The sequence below is a fragment of the Aethalodelphis obliquidens genome, unplaced genomic scaffold (genome assembly GCF_003676395.1).
Source record: "Aethalodelphis obliquidens isolate GAN/ISIS:26980383/991018 unplaced genomic scaffold, ASM367639v1 scaffold18, whole genome shotgun sequence".
Classification (NCBI taxonomy): domain Eukaryota; kingdom Metazoa; phylum Chordata; class Mammalia; order Artiodactyla; family Delphinidae; genus Aethalodelphis; species Aethalodelphis obliquidens.
Window position 1 is genome coordinate 23,424,603 of NW_020837962.1, and position 14,662 is coordinate 23,439,264.

At 41.2% G+C, this 14,662-nt stretch overlaps 1 long non-coding RNA gene across 1 annotated transcript in view; it reads right to left on the reverse strand.

Annotated features, from left to right (window-relative positions):
• Nucleotides 1-1,132: 1,132 nt before the first annotated feature.
• LOC113626492 (uncharacterized) overlaps nucleotides 1,133-14,662 on the reverse strand; it is a 142,181-nt gene continuing 128,651 nt past the window's right edge. The window contains exon 4 of the long non-coding RNA XR_003435173.1: nucleotides 1,133-1,961. This is a non-coding gene — a long non-coding RNA (uncharacterized LOC113626492). The remainder of the gene's footprint in view (nucleotides 1,962-14,662) is intronic.

Consider the following 14,662-nt stretch of genomic DNA (forward strand, 5'->3'; position numbering starts at 1 on the left):
GGGAAAAGAATCTAAAAAAGAGTGGATATATGTATATGTATAACTGATTCACTTTGCTGTATATCTGAAACTAACACAACAATGTAAATCAACTATACTCCAAAAAAAAGCAAAACATTTTCCGAATGTAACACAAAAAAATCCTTGGGAAAAAAAGGAATCTGGGCCACTTAAATGGATAAATGTTTTGGTGGCAACTCAGTTATCCTCTCTTTTGAGTTATCCATAGTGAATAGGGTAGTGAAATAGTGAACTTGTCATTCCCTACTCTCCACCCCCAGCCTTCATTGTTACACACATACAGGAACCATCTGTATTACAATCAATACAGAATTTAGGTTTGGGGAGTAGAATTTAACCAATGGTGAGAAAATCAAGTTTTGTTTCCACAAAATAAAACAAACCTAAAAATACAAAGCACACCCCACATATACTTGCATACACACACATACAATATATTCTCTGATGAGATGTATAATAAGTGGGATTATTTTTATTCCATGAGAATTTTTGCATGAGGAAAGGTGATTCAGGATGAGAGAAGGCCCACACTCCCCAGGGTTTGCAGCAAGAGAGGCGTGACTGCAGTGGAGATGGAGACGCCCAGCTGTGGTCATCAGGCCCTCTGCATATCCTAGAACTGCCAAAAGCGGCTCATTGTAAACTTTTACAATAATGTCCCTAAATGAACTACACCTTCCTGTGTCCATGACCCTTTGAAATGTGACTGAGCCACTGAGGGGATCTCTTCTCTAAAGGGCAGGTCTATTTTCCTATCCTTTGAATCTGGTCTGGCCTCAGGACTTGTTTTGACCAACAGAATAAGGTAGAAGTGATATACAATTGCCATGGGTAGGCATTTGGAGGCTTACAGCTTAAGTCTTTGCCCTCTTGAAACTGTTTCCTGAGACCACAATATTGAGAAGCAGCCCCGGATAAAACATCTCATGATGGAGATCCTCAGTGGTCCCCTGTCCCAGATGAGCCAGCACCCAGCAAAGCCATCAGATAAATGTCATTACCAAGCCATCAGATAAATGCCATTGCATGTGAAAGCCCAGGTGAGATACAGAAGAATTACCCAGGAAACCCACTGAAGTGTGAGACATAATAAATCATTGCATGTCTTTCTTTAACTTTTTATTTTGAATTAATTTTAGATTTATACAAAAATTGCTAAAATAATATAGAAAATGTCCATAGACCCTTTACTGAGCTTCCCTTAATCTTATCATTGTATGCCACTGTAGTGCAGTGATGAGAACCAGGAAATTGATACTGTCACCTGAAGACCTTAACCAAATCCCACCAGTTTTTCCACTAGTGTCTTTTTTGTTTCCTGTATCAAAGGGTGTCAGTTTCCACATTGCATTTAGTTTTTGTCCCCTCAGTCTCCTCCAATCTATAGCAGTTCCTCAGTCATTCCTTATCTTTTATGACTTTGACATTTTGAAGAGGACTGGTCAGTTATTTGGCAAAATGTCCCTCAGTTGGGGTTTGGCTGAGATTTTGCATTTTAGGAATGACGTGAAGCCCTTCTCCGTCCATCATATCAGAAAGTGCAGCATTTGAAGTTGGCTTATTACTAGTGCTGTTCACCTTGATCTACTGGTCAAGGTGGTTTCTTTCTGATTTCTCCATTTTTATGTTATTGTTCTTCCTTTAAAGCTAATAAATATCTTGGGACATATATTTTGGAATATGAATATGATTGTTTTAAGCTACTAAGTGGTTTGTAACTAATAGATAATAGATGGAAGGATGGATGGATGATAGATAGATAGATAAAATAGATAACTGATACAAGGCGCAAGACAGGCTGGGACTTCTTCTGGCGGGGCGAGGCAGTGTGATGCAGGGGATGGAAAAAAGAGAAAGCTCCATGTAAGCTTGAGTGTCTGTGGCAGTTTCGTGGGTGAAGAAGTTAGAGGCATTCTGGTGCAGCGATATAATTTCAAGACCTAGAAAAGAAAGAAAAGACATTTTTTCTTTTTAAAATAAGAGCTTAAAGTGGGTTTTGACTTGACACTTGAGTAAGGGATTGAAATAATTTTAAAATTGAATAAAATAGAATAATTTTAAAATTAATTTTGGGTAATTTCAGTACAATTCTATACCAAGACTAGGGCATATAGAGTCCTAGGGTTTCAGATCTGAGGGGTCTTTTTCTCCCCTTAATTGGTAGCTATAGGGTGCTGAGGCAGTGGGCAGAGCCAGACATCCTTTTAACAATGTAACAAAGCTGTTATCTTCATCACTCTATTTGTATAAGATGAATGGGAGTCTACCTATTGGACAGAGTTCTGCCATCCATGGGTAAAAAGCAAGGCAGGAGTGTGAGTCAGAATTTCCTTTCTTGGAGGGAAGGAGGCTGAACTCCCTATTGCTTTGTAATGGGACCTGTACAAGAAGGACCTGGCATGACATGGAACATGAATAACCCTCACTGTGGCCAATGAGAGAAAAAACGGACAGGCATCTAGGAAGTTGTGAGTAGGATCACAGGTTTTCTATATATAACAAATGGTTATTGAATTGCCTGGCACTGGAGATACAGCAGAAAGACAGACAGACAAGTTCCTTGCATTCATGGCTTTTCTATGCTAGTGCAAGAGAGTTTCAACAAACAAGTGCATCATTTGATATCTACTTCAGACAGTTCAATGCAGTTGTAAAGACAAGTAAAGTTGGGCAGAAGGAAAGAGAGTGAAAAGGTAGGGGAAGTTGCCGCTTTAGAAAGAGAGGTCAGGGAAGACATGTTGAGGATGTGACATCTGACTCCACAGGTGATAGAAAGCCATCAAGAGAGGACAATGGAGACCAGGCTGTGATGGTGACCCAACAGGTAGATGAAGCCCTGGGAGAAAAAGCCTGAAGGCATGAAACATGGCACCATGTAGAGTTACAGGGCAGGTAACATGCATTGAGGAAGATCCTTGGCAGATAACAGAGCCAGCTGTGGTCCTAAGACAGGGGACTCAGGTTGGGATCTGTGCATCACCTGGGTCTGCAGATAGACTTGAGGGTGTCCATGAACTTGAATGAGAAAAGGCTTAAACTGAATTGGATGTTAATACTATAGTATGGAAACAGATCAGTAGTTTCTAAACATTTCATCAAGAACACTTTCCTTTTTTAAAAAATGAAACCTACATAAATATTACTATGAAAATAAAAATACAGCACTTCTTTCGTTGAAGTAAGTGTCACGATCTCAGATATGCTCACACATGGGCTCTCCTTGAAAGCCCAGTTCTTCATGGAACATAGTTTGAAATCCTCTGTATTAGCACTTCTCGCATTTCCCCAGGCAAATACTATGCTGTCCACAAGGCTGTGAGTAGAAATACCAAGAGGTTTGGCCATGGCAGATGGGGTGATGCACAATAAGGAGGTGGGCAGGTCATGCAAATTGGTGTCCTCCCCGGGGTAAGTGAAGAGTTAAGTGGTGATTCTGTATGTCCCTCCCCAGATTTCCTTCTGATCAGCCTCACTGTGGCCAGATGCCTGACAATGTCCCAGAGTAGCCAGATATCTGTCAGGTCTGGACTGTCCCAAACTATCTTGAGCTAAGCATTTTTCAAAAAGTGTGTGTGGCTTAGAAATGCGGACACAGAATTTTATGCTGTATATATATTACCACAATAAAAGAAAAAATAAATGCAGAAACTACTGATCAAAGGCATAATGCAATTTACCTAGCTTGAGAAAGCAATTTGCTCACTACTCCATAAGACCATACCATTATCCATGGACATAAAAATCACTTCCCAAGCTTTCTGTGCTGTGTGTCTTTGGGAAGAGATGACATGGGAAAAAGTAAGTGGAGATGTGAGGCAGCTTTTCCCAGTCCCTGACTGTAGTTTGCTTACTTAATTTACAATGAACTCATTTTTTTTAAATGGCTGTCACTAGAATTTAGATCTTTGGTAATAAATCCCATCACTAAATATTTCCTTCGATTTTGTTAAAAGTGTTTTGTTTTCAATGTGAAGTCTTTAAGGAGCCATCTATATTTTTAAAATAATGTGAGAATGAATAGTTGTAAGTTCCTGTCCTTAAGTTTCTTAAGTGAAGAATTATCGCAATTGTGTTTCTGGAAAGTGCACACAAAAAACACAAATCTCAGATCCTTCACGAGTCTGTCATGAGCTTTTCAGTGGTTAATGTAAAAAGGAGATGGAATTTACCCAAAATAAGAGAGAATTTTCTGATAGAATTTTCTAAGGAGGAAAATAACAAAAAATAATCTTAGTAAGTTTTCTGTTACTAGAGAGGATTTAAGAATAAAATTTTTTTAATGCAAGAGCTGTTAGACTTTACAATGTAAACTAATTAAAGGCTTCCCAGAGTAGTGCATTCAGTTTCCTTTTTAGCCCCTTTTGCCAACTATCTGTTCCCCAAAAGATGATTAGAAGAACTTATTGATCAGACGAAGCTAAGATTATTAGACTTATTGCAGGAAGGTAGAATACCACCTTTACAGGACTTAGTAGTGTCTCAGTCAGGAAAAAGAAAGGGAGGATATGAATGTGTGAATGGTGTTTTAGGGCTCGGCAGGTCAGTTTTAAGGTGGGTTGGGAAGATGCAGAACTGATTGGATCTGCGGGTACATGCCCAGGAGTGGGATTGCAGGATCATATGGTATAACAGCTCTATTTTTAGTTTTTTAAGGAATCTCCATACTCTTCTACACAGTGGCTGTACCAATTTAGATTCCCACCAAAAGTGTAGGAGGGTTCCTTTCTCTCCACACCCTCTCCAGCATTTATTGTTTGTGGATTTTTTGATGACAGCCACTTGGACTGGGGTGAGGTGATAGCTCAACGTAGTTTTGACTTGTTTTTCTGTAATAATTAGTGATGTTGAGCATCTTTTCATGTACCTCTTGGCCATCTGTATGTCTTCTTTGGAGAAACGTTTATTTCAGTCTTCTGCGCATTTTTTGATTGGGCTGTTTGTTTGTTTTTTTTTTTCTGTACACGGGCCTCTCACCGTTGTGGAGCACAGGCTCCAGACGTGCAGGCCCAGTGGCCATGACTCACGGGCCCAGCTGCTCCACGGCATGTGGGATCTTCCTGGACCAGGGCACGAACCCGTGTACCCTGCATCGGCAGGCGGACTCTCCACCACTGCGCCACCAGGGAAGTCCTGGGCTGTTTGTTTTGATGATATTAAGTCACATGGGCTGTTTGTAAATTTTGGTGACTAATTCCTTGTCAGTCACACCATTTGCAAATATTTTCTCCCATTCTGTGGGTTGTCTTTTCATTTTGTTTATGGTTTCCTTTGCATATATCCAGAGAAAAACATGGTCCAAAAGGATACATGTACCCCAATGTTCATTGCAGTACTGTTTACAATAGCCAAGACATGGAAGCAACCTAAATGTCCATCAACAGAGGAATGGATAAAGAAGATGTGGTACATATATACAATGGAATATTACTCAGCCACAAAAAAGAACAAAATAATGTCATTTGCAGCAACATGGATGGACATAGAGATTGTCATACTGAGTGAAGTAAGTCAGGCAGAGATGGTGAAGTATCATAAGATATCTCTTATATGCAGAATCTTAAAACACATGATACAAAATAACTTATTTACAAAACAGAAACAGACTTGCAGACTTAGAGAATGAACTTATGGTTACAGGGTGGGGGAGGGTGAGAGGAAGGGATAGTTAGGGAGTTTGGGATTGACATGTACCAGCTACTCTATTTAAAATGGATAACCAACAAAGACCTACTGTGTAGCACAGGGAACTCTGCTCAATATTATGCAACAAGCTAAATGGGAAAAGAATTGGAAAAAGAATAGATACATATATATGTATATCTGAATCACTTTGCTGTACATCTGAAACTAACACAACATTGTTAATCAACTATATTCCAATATAAAATAAAAAGTTAAAAAACTGATTGGGTCTGGACAGAGTTTATGACATAAAAGCTTTTGATGGCTGAGCAAAGTTGGTGAGGGTCTGGAGGAGACACTTGATAAGCCCTATGTTAGTCATGACATTTAAGTAACTTCTGTTGCTTACACTCTTATATTCCTGGAAGAAGTCTTTCTGGAGCCAGGAACTAAGTTATATTGCTTGTTTTCAGTACTTCTTAACATTGAGAGAGAAAAATATCCCGTCTCGATACTGCTTAACATGGAGACAGGAAATTATGATGATTTCAGTTCTCATTTCCAACCCTGCAATTCTGTATTTCTCTTCTTTGCTATGGCAACATTTTCAGGAAAGTAGTAATAATGATCAATCTCACTTCTGACTTTTAAAATCATCTGTTCAACAATGAAAATACAGAACTAATTAATATGCAGAACCAAAAGTTTTCACCCTCACCTTGTATTTGATTGGACACATTGTGTAGTCACTAAAGACACTTGTTCATATAATAAGCACATTTTGAGAGCACATTACTTGTCAGTTGAACAGTTAAAAAAAGAACAACCAAAAGCGATTTTGTGTCCAAAGTATGTACAGGAATATACATTTATTGTAAGATCTAGAACTGTTCTAAAATACAATGTTTATTTTTTAAAAAAATTACGAACTCTGAGAATAATTTTGGACAAACATAGACTGAGTCATTGGGACAGACACACAGTAGTAACATAAAAGATGTCTACTATAACCAGGAAGGCTGAGCACATTTCCATGATGTCAAACTACTTGTATAGTTCTTCTAAAGACTAGTGGATCTGGTTGAGGCATAAGGATGGCACCAACATCTGATACTCAAATCTGCACACGTGCCCTATAGCTATGGAAAGATGTCGCTTGGTCACAGAGAAAATCCTCACAAGTTTTCAATCCTGAGCCTTTCATCAAAAGATAGGGATGAACATCACATAACCTTGAAATAGCACTGCTTGGCTCATTTAAAGTGACTGTCTATTAATGCTGACATTTTCTGTTGAATACCCATTGTATGGCTTCGGGCAATAGGCTGTGGAGTGTGGGGGAGGGGGGAAGAACAGGGGAAAAAAGCAGCTTGAGATTTGCGACCTTACTGTGACTATGAAATTACGAAAAGGAGCCAGCCTTGTCCACACTGGCCACAGGTAAGTGTAGCTATAACTAAAATTTACAGGATGGGTAAAAAGAATCACATCGGCAGAGTACTGTAAATCCTGGTTACCCAGTCACTCCAGCAAATTCCTAGTGGATCATCATGCCCCCGAGTTTAAGTGTTTTTTCTTAAGAAGTAAAGGTAAGTGACAGGTTAGAAACATAAGCAAGCAGTGAAATCATTTCACTTCATGAATTTAGAATGAGTGGAATGGGAGGAATAACGCACAAAGGGGAATTGAATAGACGCCTGCAGGAAACTTTCATTCAAAGTCCTATAAGATGTCACACTTTGAACAAGGTTGTAGGGATACTGGGATAGAAAAACACATCCTTGGTATCAAAGAGGCCACTTCTACAAATGGAGAGAATCTGATAATCTGTAGCAACACATGAAACTACTCCTCCAAGAGAGGTAAGCCTGGTGCGGACTGAACTAAATAGGTGTCTTGAGATGTCTGGATTTTATCCTGAGGGAATGGGAGGCCATGGAAGAACTATAAATGAACTCATAATTTTTTTAAAATTCTGGAAGTATTATCATGGTTGCAGTGAGGAATTAAGTTATGAGGCCATTGCAAATATCAAGCTAAGAGATGGACGAAAGCTTCTACTAAGGCAATAGTCATAAGGATGGAATAAAGGAGTCAGTGGAACACTGGCATTCTAGCATGTGGACTGAAAGAGAGAGAAGAGTCAAAAATCCTTCCCAGTTGTCCGTTTTAAGCAGCAGGATGGAAATTAATGGATTCAGTAACACAGGGAGTGATGGGGAAGCAGCAGTGTCATAGGTTGGCCTCCCTGGACATGGGCTCTGGGATGCAAAACCTATACTAGGAAGTTCTCTCAGAAGATAGACCTGTGGGAAGAAAGGACAGTGGTACTAGGAGCAGGGAAAGTCTGATCCACAACTCAGTGGTTGAAACTGAGTCCTCAGTTGACCCTACGAGAGCCAGAGCAAGCCCTTCAGAGTCGTTCTAAATTGAGAAAAGGGGACGAGACCTCTATATCTCCATGACACCCCTTTATTGGCCACAGGTCACCCCCCCTGCCGCCCCAGGGAAGTGGCACACCTTTGAGAAAATCAGTTTCCTACTACAGCCTAGGACAATTTCCAGTAAGGGATGGAGCTACAGGTATCCTCAGCAGCAGGGGGATAGCTGTGTTTACCCTAAGGAGGGAATCTCCCCCCAACCATAAGGTTGCTGTTGTTGTGACGTTGTGTTGTTGTTTTGAAGGGAGTTAAGAAACGCATTCATTTTTTAAAATAAAAAGTTCCTAGTCTCCACATTCAAGAAGGAACAAAACGGACTCTTTTCCTCCCCATAGCAACAAGTAATCATCTGAAATAGGTTTTAAATTGGTCCCAATTGATATCACTATCTAGGCTAGCCCATCTGCAACAGGCTCATCGGAGTACCCATACTTCCTTATCTTGAGTTGGGCTCCCCTGTGGGATATCCCGATGTGGATGCCCAGTGGGCAATTGAACACATGCATAAATGAGAACGAGCTGGGAAGAGAGGGGGAAAGAGGTCATGTAGTCATCAGTTCACCGACAGGAGCTGGTGCTGTGAGAGCAGAGACATTTCCTGAGAGTGTGGAAAGCGAGGAAGAGAAACAGGTCTGGAAACCTAGGAAACCATCAACACTTGCAATATCCATCCAATTTCAATGTGAATATGAATCATCTGAGGGTCTTTTAAAACTGAAGATTCTGGGATCCTGTGGTATAGAGATTCTACATTTCTAGAAGACTTCCAGGTGTTACAAATGTTACTGGTCATTGGATCACACTAAGAGTGACAATGAGTTGAAGAATAGGAAGATGAGAAGACCAAAAAGATGAAGGAAAATCTAAGGAGTTCAAAGGAGAAAAATGTGGTGGTGATGTAGCAAAAGCTGAGACAATTAAGGGTTAAGAAGGCAGGAGCATTTGTCGTGTCTACATCTGCTCAAATCTACGCATGGTTTGAGCAACAATGGGAAGACCCCAATTGCCTAGAAATTCCTGGTTAAACCACACACTTCTTAGCCTCAGAATAATATAAAAGCCCTTGAGCCTTTTTTAGCAGGTATCCGTCTACCATATTAGTCCATAAAGGCTGTGTTACTAAGAAACAGAACACGGGAAGAAGATAAAGCGGTGATGGGGGAGGGGGTGATTTATGCTGATACTGGGGAAGAGGAGGAGGCAAAGGAATAGATCAGAACTGGAGGGCTGTAGAGGGGACTGTGAGAACCCAAGAAAAGGACAGTAGGGAGAAAGGAAGGAGTTCTGTAAGTACAGAGAAGGAAAAAGAAAATAGACATTGCTCTTTCAAAATCATTGCCAAAAATCAATCCTAAACCCATGAAGCACAGGAGAGGAATGAGCAAGCATCTCAAATACACATAGACCTTCATACATAATTTTGAAGGAGTGGGTGCCTTAGTTTAGGTTTCCGCCCAAAGAAGAGTGGGGGCAGGTAGTTTATTTGAAAAGTTATGCTATGAAGCAAGGACAATAACACAGGCAAGCAGGCAAGACAGTACAAGTGCACATGATCAAGGTCACAGCTGTCAGCCAGGGCTCACTTCTGCCAGGACTTCTGAGAAGCTTACAGAAGGCATCCCCAAGTGTCCTTCAGTAGATCTACCACCTCCCATTGGTGGAGCGTTATCCCCTACGGGTATTAACATCCTAACATTCTGGCCTGCCCTTCCTGTGGGTTCAGAGGAGGCCCTGAGCAAATGGGCAAGGAGACATGCACATCCTGTGCTAGAGAGTGGACGCTGCCTGCAGATATGAGGTTAACCCCAAGTGGAAACGTCCACTGAACCTGCAGCTGAAATCAGAGGCGGGATGAAGGATGTGATACAATATACCAAAGGCATCGACCGCAAGGCAATAAAATTAGTGGACCTGTAGATATATTTTAAGGCAGTGCACTTTGCAGTTTCCAAGGCTGGATGGTAATACAAAACAGTGGTTAACTGGGGTTGCCTAGTAGGAACTGAGCAGTGTGGAAGCTACAATCAGCCTGTTACCTCCATGCAAATAGATGATGCTCTTAAATACTTCCCCAGCAATTCTGTTATTCCCAGTTAATGGGCCAAACTGAACCTTTGTAAGCCCCAATACAAGAGGTAAACTTCAGCTGGGTCCCTGCCAAAATAATCACATATCCTGAATTAGTCAGATGTGAATTAACGACCTTTTATCGCGCTGGGTTTTTGTCAGACATATTGATCCTGGAGTGAAACAGCCCATTAACTGCTATAATTAAGACGTAGTTTCTGTGTGAAGATGAAGGGCCTGGGCAGCAGCAAATTGCAAGATGCTTGTTCCTGTGAGGCTGACCGACAGGAGATCAGGCAAGGATCGTGCAGGGGGAGTTTCTCTTGTTTTCCTCCTGACAGGAAATGACAGCCAAGTTCCAAATGAAACAAATGAAGTTTACACAATTATTTAGAGCCTGAAAGCAAGAGGAGCTCCACATCACAAATTACTGGTAGAAATCGAGTTTTCCTACCAGGCCAAAGGAAGATGTTTTGTATTCAGTACACCCTCCCCTCTGCTTGCCTGCTTTCCAATAATCAGGGTTTCTCTCCTTTTTTAATTATAGCTCCTCTCACCAGAGAATTGCATTAGTTGGGAAGAAACAGTTTAATAAGTGTTTGGAGTGTTAGCAAAAAAAAACCCACAAGAAGGAGCATTAAGTAATAGAAGCCAGGCAGAGACCCCATAGGGGCATCCGGAGGGGAGCTGCTGGCTGTGGCCAGGACTTTGCAGAATAGCCATGGCGGGAGGGATCTGGAGCAAATTGCTGGTGGGTGGGTAGGAAGCAAACGTGGACACTGCTGCATTTTCTTTTTGAAAGATTCAGGAAATGTCCCATTTTTCTCTAATATAGTTGGCATGGATGCAATTGTTTTCTTCCTTTTTTTGAGGAAGGTGAGGGGGTCCTGAGGACTTGGAACAGGTGAAAACACTGCAAACAGATATTGCAGGACGACAGCCTGGCACCAGGCTTAGCACAGATGAGATCCTCTGAAGAACAAGCGGAAAAAAGAAAACACACCAACCCACCTTCTGCACAGGAGAGAAAGAAGAGAGGGAATTCAAGGGGCCAGGTGTGGTACAAGGTGCCTTCTCTGTCTTACCATGGGACGCCTTTAAAATCCTTGGGGGTGTGGATTGGTTTTATTCCCATTTTAAGGAAACTGAATCTCACTGATATTAAATGACTTGGCCGAATTTAGCTGTAAGTAGCAAGTCCAAAATCTGAATACAAGTTTGCTCCAACTCCTAAAATTGCCTTGCAACAATGTTTGCTTGCATTTTTATTTATTTAGTTTTTAAGATTTATTTATTATTTATTTATTTGTTTATTTTATTTTTGGCTGCGTTGGGTCTAAGTTACAGCACACAGGATCTTCGTTGAGGCATGAGGAATCTTTTGCTGTAGCGCGCAGGCTTTTCATTGTGGTGCGGGCTTCTCTCTAGCGGTGGAGTGCTGGTTTCCCCTCTCCAGTTGTGGTGCACAGGCTCCAGGGCACGTGGGCTCTGTAGTTTGTGGCACGCGGGCTCTAGTTGAGGTGCGTGAGCTCAGTAGTTGTGGCGTGTGAGCTTAGTTGTCCCGCAGCATATGGGATCCTATTTCCCTGACCAGGGATCAAACCCATGTCCCCTGCATTGTAAGGCAGATTCTTTACCACGGGACCACCAGGGAAGTATCTGCTTGCATTTTTAAAAAGTATGTGGTTATGTACACATGCCGAATTTTATGGGCTCATTTAAAGGTATGAATACAAAGCATCTAGTCTGCTTGTATGGATATCTAAAGGATGTAGTTATAGTGATTATTGTCAGGCACCAAAAAAATGAAAGCATTTTATCTGACAGGAAAGAAAAAAACACATGGAATTTAGATATGTGTCAGGTGTGGAGTCACTGTCATTTACTGTGAATATCACCTAAGGGCCGTGATCAGTGATGCTCAGTAGACTGGAACTCTCCTTATAGCAGGTAGCTGAGGGGGTGTTTCTGAACCTCAGATCCCAGGAATTCCCTGTGGGCAGCCCCCGTCAGCACGGGCAGAGATGAACATTGGTCTTGATCAGCTTAAAATGATAAGATGATCATGGGGAAATTGACAAGGGGTCAGAATACTAACTTTTCAGGCAAATCAAGATTTTAGAATGTTTCACTTCCTTTCACTGGTGCTCCAGTAGCTATCAATAACACTCGTGCTGACCTTGAACTTGCACCATCCTTCCGAGGAGGAACTGGAGGTATCTGGATGGCAAGTACTGAGACCACCATAGTGGATGCTGCTGCTGCCCCATCCAGACCCCCTTTCCTGGGGTGACACATCCATCTCCAGCCGCTGCTAACAGCTCCCAGATGCCCCCTTCCCCTAAGAACTGGCCAGAACAGGAGCTGTCTTGACTGGGAAGTGACTGTTCTTTATGGCCAAGCCGCATCCTTGTTATGCTGAGGGAAGACTACAGACAACACCTGGCTAGCATGTGGTACAAAAGTCCAAACCCCTCAGCTCATGGACAGACAACTCTGGCAAAACTCATGCAGCTGAGCTGCCTGCAGGATCAGGCTGAAGTTAGTCACCAATTAAGTCCACGTCTTTGCTGGCTTCTTCCCCAGTCCTATCCTGCTTCCCTCATTCCTTTACAGGTTTCTCCTGAGGGCTCATCCTCAATAAATCACATACACAGGAATCTGTCTCAGGTTCTTTCTCTTGGGAAACTGGCCTAAGGTAGCTATCCTTTTTGACCCAGTCTTAAGTGATGCCCCAATGGAATTACCATTGTCGGGGTTGGCTTAGTTCATGGTCTGATTTGGGATCAAGGCAATAAGAAGAATCCCCTTGACTTCTAAACTATTTCTACACTATAGCTTGTTAGTAGTTAAAGTTACTTAAAGAGAAGCAAGCTTTTCATTCTAAACTTAGATTTAAGATTTAAAATACAAAAACTTTAAGGAAAGAAAGCATTTTAAAAGGACGGCATCTCTGGCATTCGAAGTGTTTGGAAAGGAGAACAAGGAAAAAGATATGAAAGAGCTGATGTACATGACATTTTGATTTGGCAATTTTGATGTTGCAAAATGGAAATGGTGGCTTAAATGCAGCTGTTTTTTTAATATAGATCATTTTGAGTTTGGTCTATACAAAACCCTGACCTCATCATTGACTGTCACTTTATTGTTAATATCCGTGCCTGGAGTGGGGAATATAGGTTAAGGTAGGTGTTCATTATGTACCTCTTTGCTGGACCATTCCCATCACATAAAAATATCTTGTTATTTCTCCAATTTAAAAAATCCTAGATCTTCAAAGTTCTAATCACAAGAAAAAAAATTTTGGTAACTGTGTATGGTAATGAATGCTAGCTAAACTTATTGTGCTAATCATTTTGCCCTATATACATATATCAATTCATCATATTATAAACCTAAAATTAATACAACATTATATCTCAATTATATCTCAATTAAAAATTATTTGCTCAGGGTCCTCACAGATTCAATGGACCACCCAAGTCACTAAATACAGGAAAGCCGTCCAGTGAAAAGGACCACTCACATTGGACAGTTATGTAAATGAGAAGTAAACCTTTATTGGTTTAAGCTAACGCTATTTTAGAGTTTATCAAGCAACCAGCACTTCCCCATTACTCCACTTTTTGTGTGTCACTGCTAATCATCTTTAAATACTTGGTCCCACACATCTCCAGAAAGCAAAAAAAAAAAAAAAAAAAAAAGAAGAAAGAAAGAAAAAAAAGCCGTTTCTTGTTCACCCATACAGCAAAACTCGTGTGTCATTGTCTATCCTTGCTAATCCGAAGTATGTCTTTCCAAGCTCTCTTGAACACATTCCAATCTGGTTTTTTCCTCACCATTTTCTGAAAACCATGCTTGTCGATATCACTGGTGACCTCTGTGTCGCCAAAGCTAAAACCAGTGGTCAACACTCACTTGGTTTGTCAGCTGATCACTCTATTTTTTGACATATTTTCTCTCTGTATCTTCCAGGACGCCAGTCTTGCCTGGATATCCTCCTCCCTTCCTGGCTTCTCATTCTCAGTCAACTTTCCTAGTTTCCCTTTTCCTCCCCTCCCTCTAAATATGATAACACCTTGGAATTCAGTCCTTGGACCTGTTCCCTTTTCTGTCCAGAGTCATATCCTGACTTATCCCACCAAGATTCATGCTTCACACATGCAATTCCCTGCAGAAGAATCCTGATTAATATCAGCAGCCTGCTTCTCCCTGCCCCCTCCCCAGCTTTAGATGTTAATATTCAAATTCTTACTTAACACCTCCTCTTGGATAGCAAACTTAGCATGCTTAAAAAGACCTCCTGTTATTCCCCACTCTAAACTGAACTGCAATTTTCCCTTCTGCTGCATTAATGGCATCACTATCTTTACAGTGACTCAGACCAAAATATTTTGTGTCGACTAGACTCATCTCATTGTCTTGAAGCTCACATCCAATCCATCACTAAATCCTGAAGAATTAACAGTTAAAAAAGATCTCCAGATTTTGACCACTTTTACTCCTCTTGC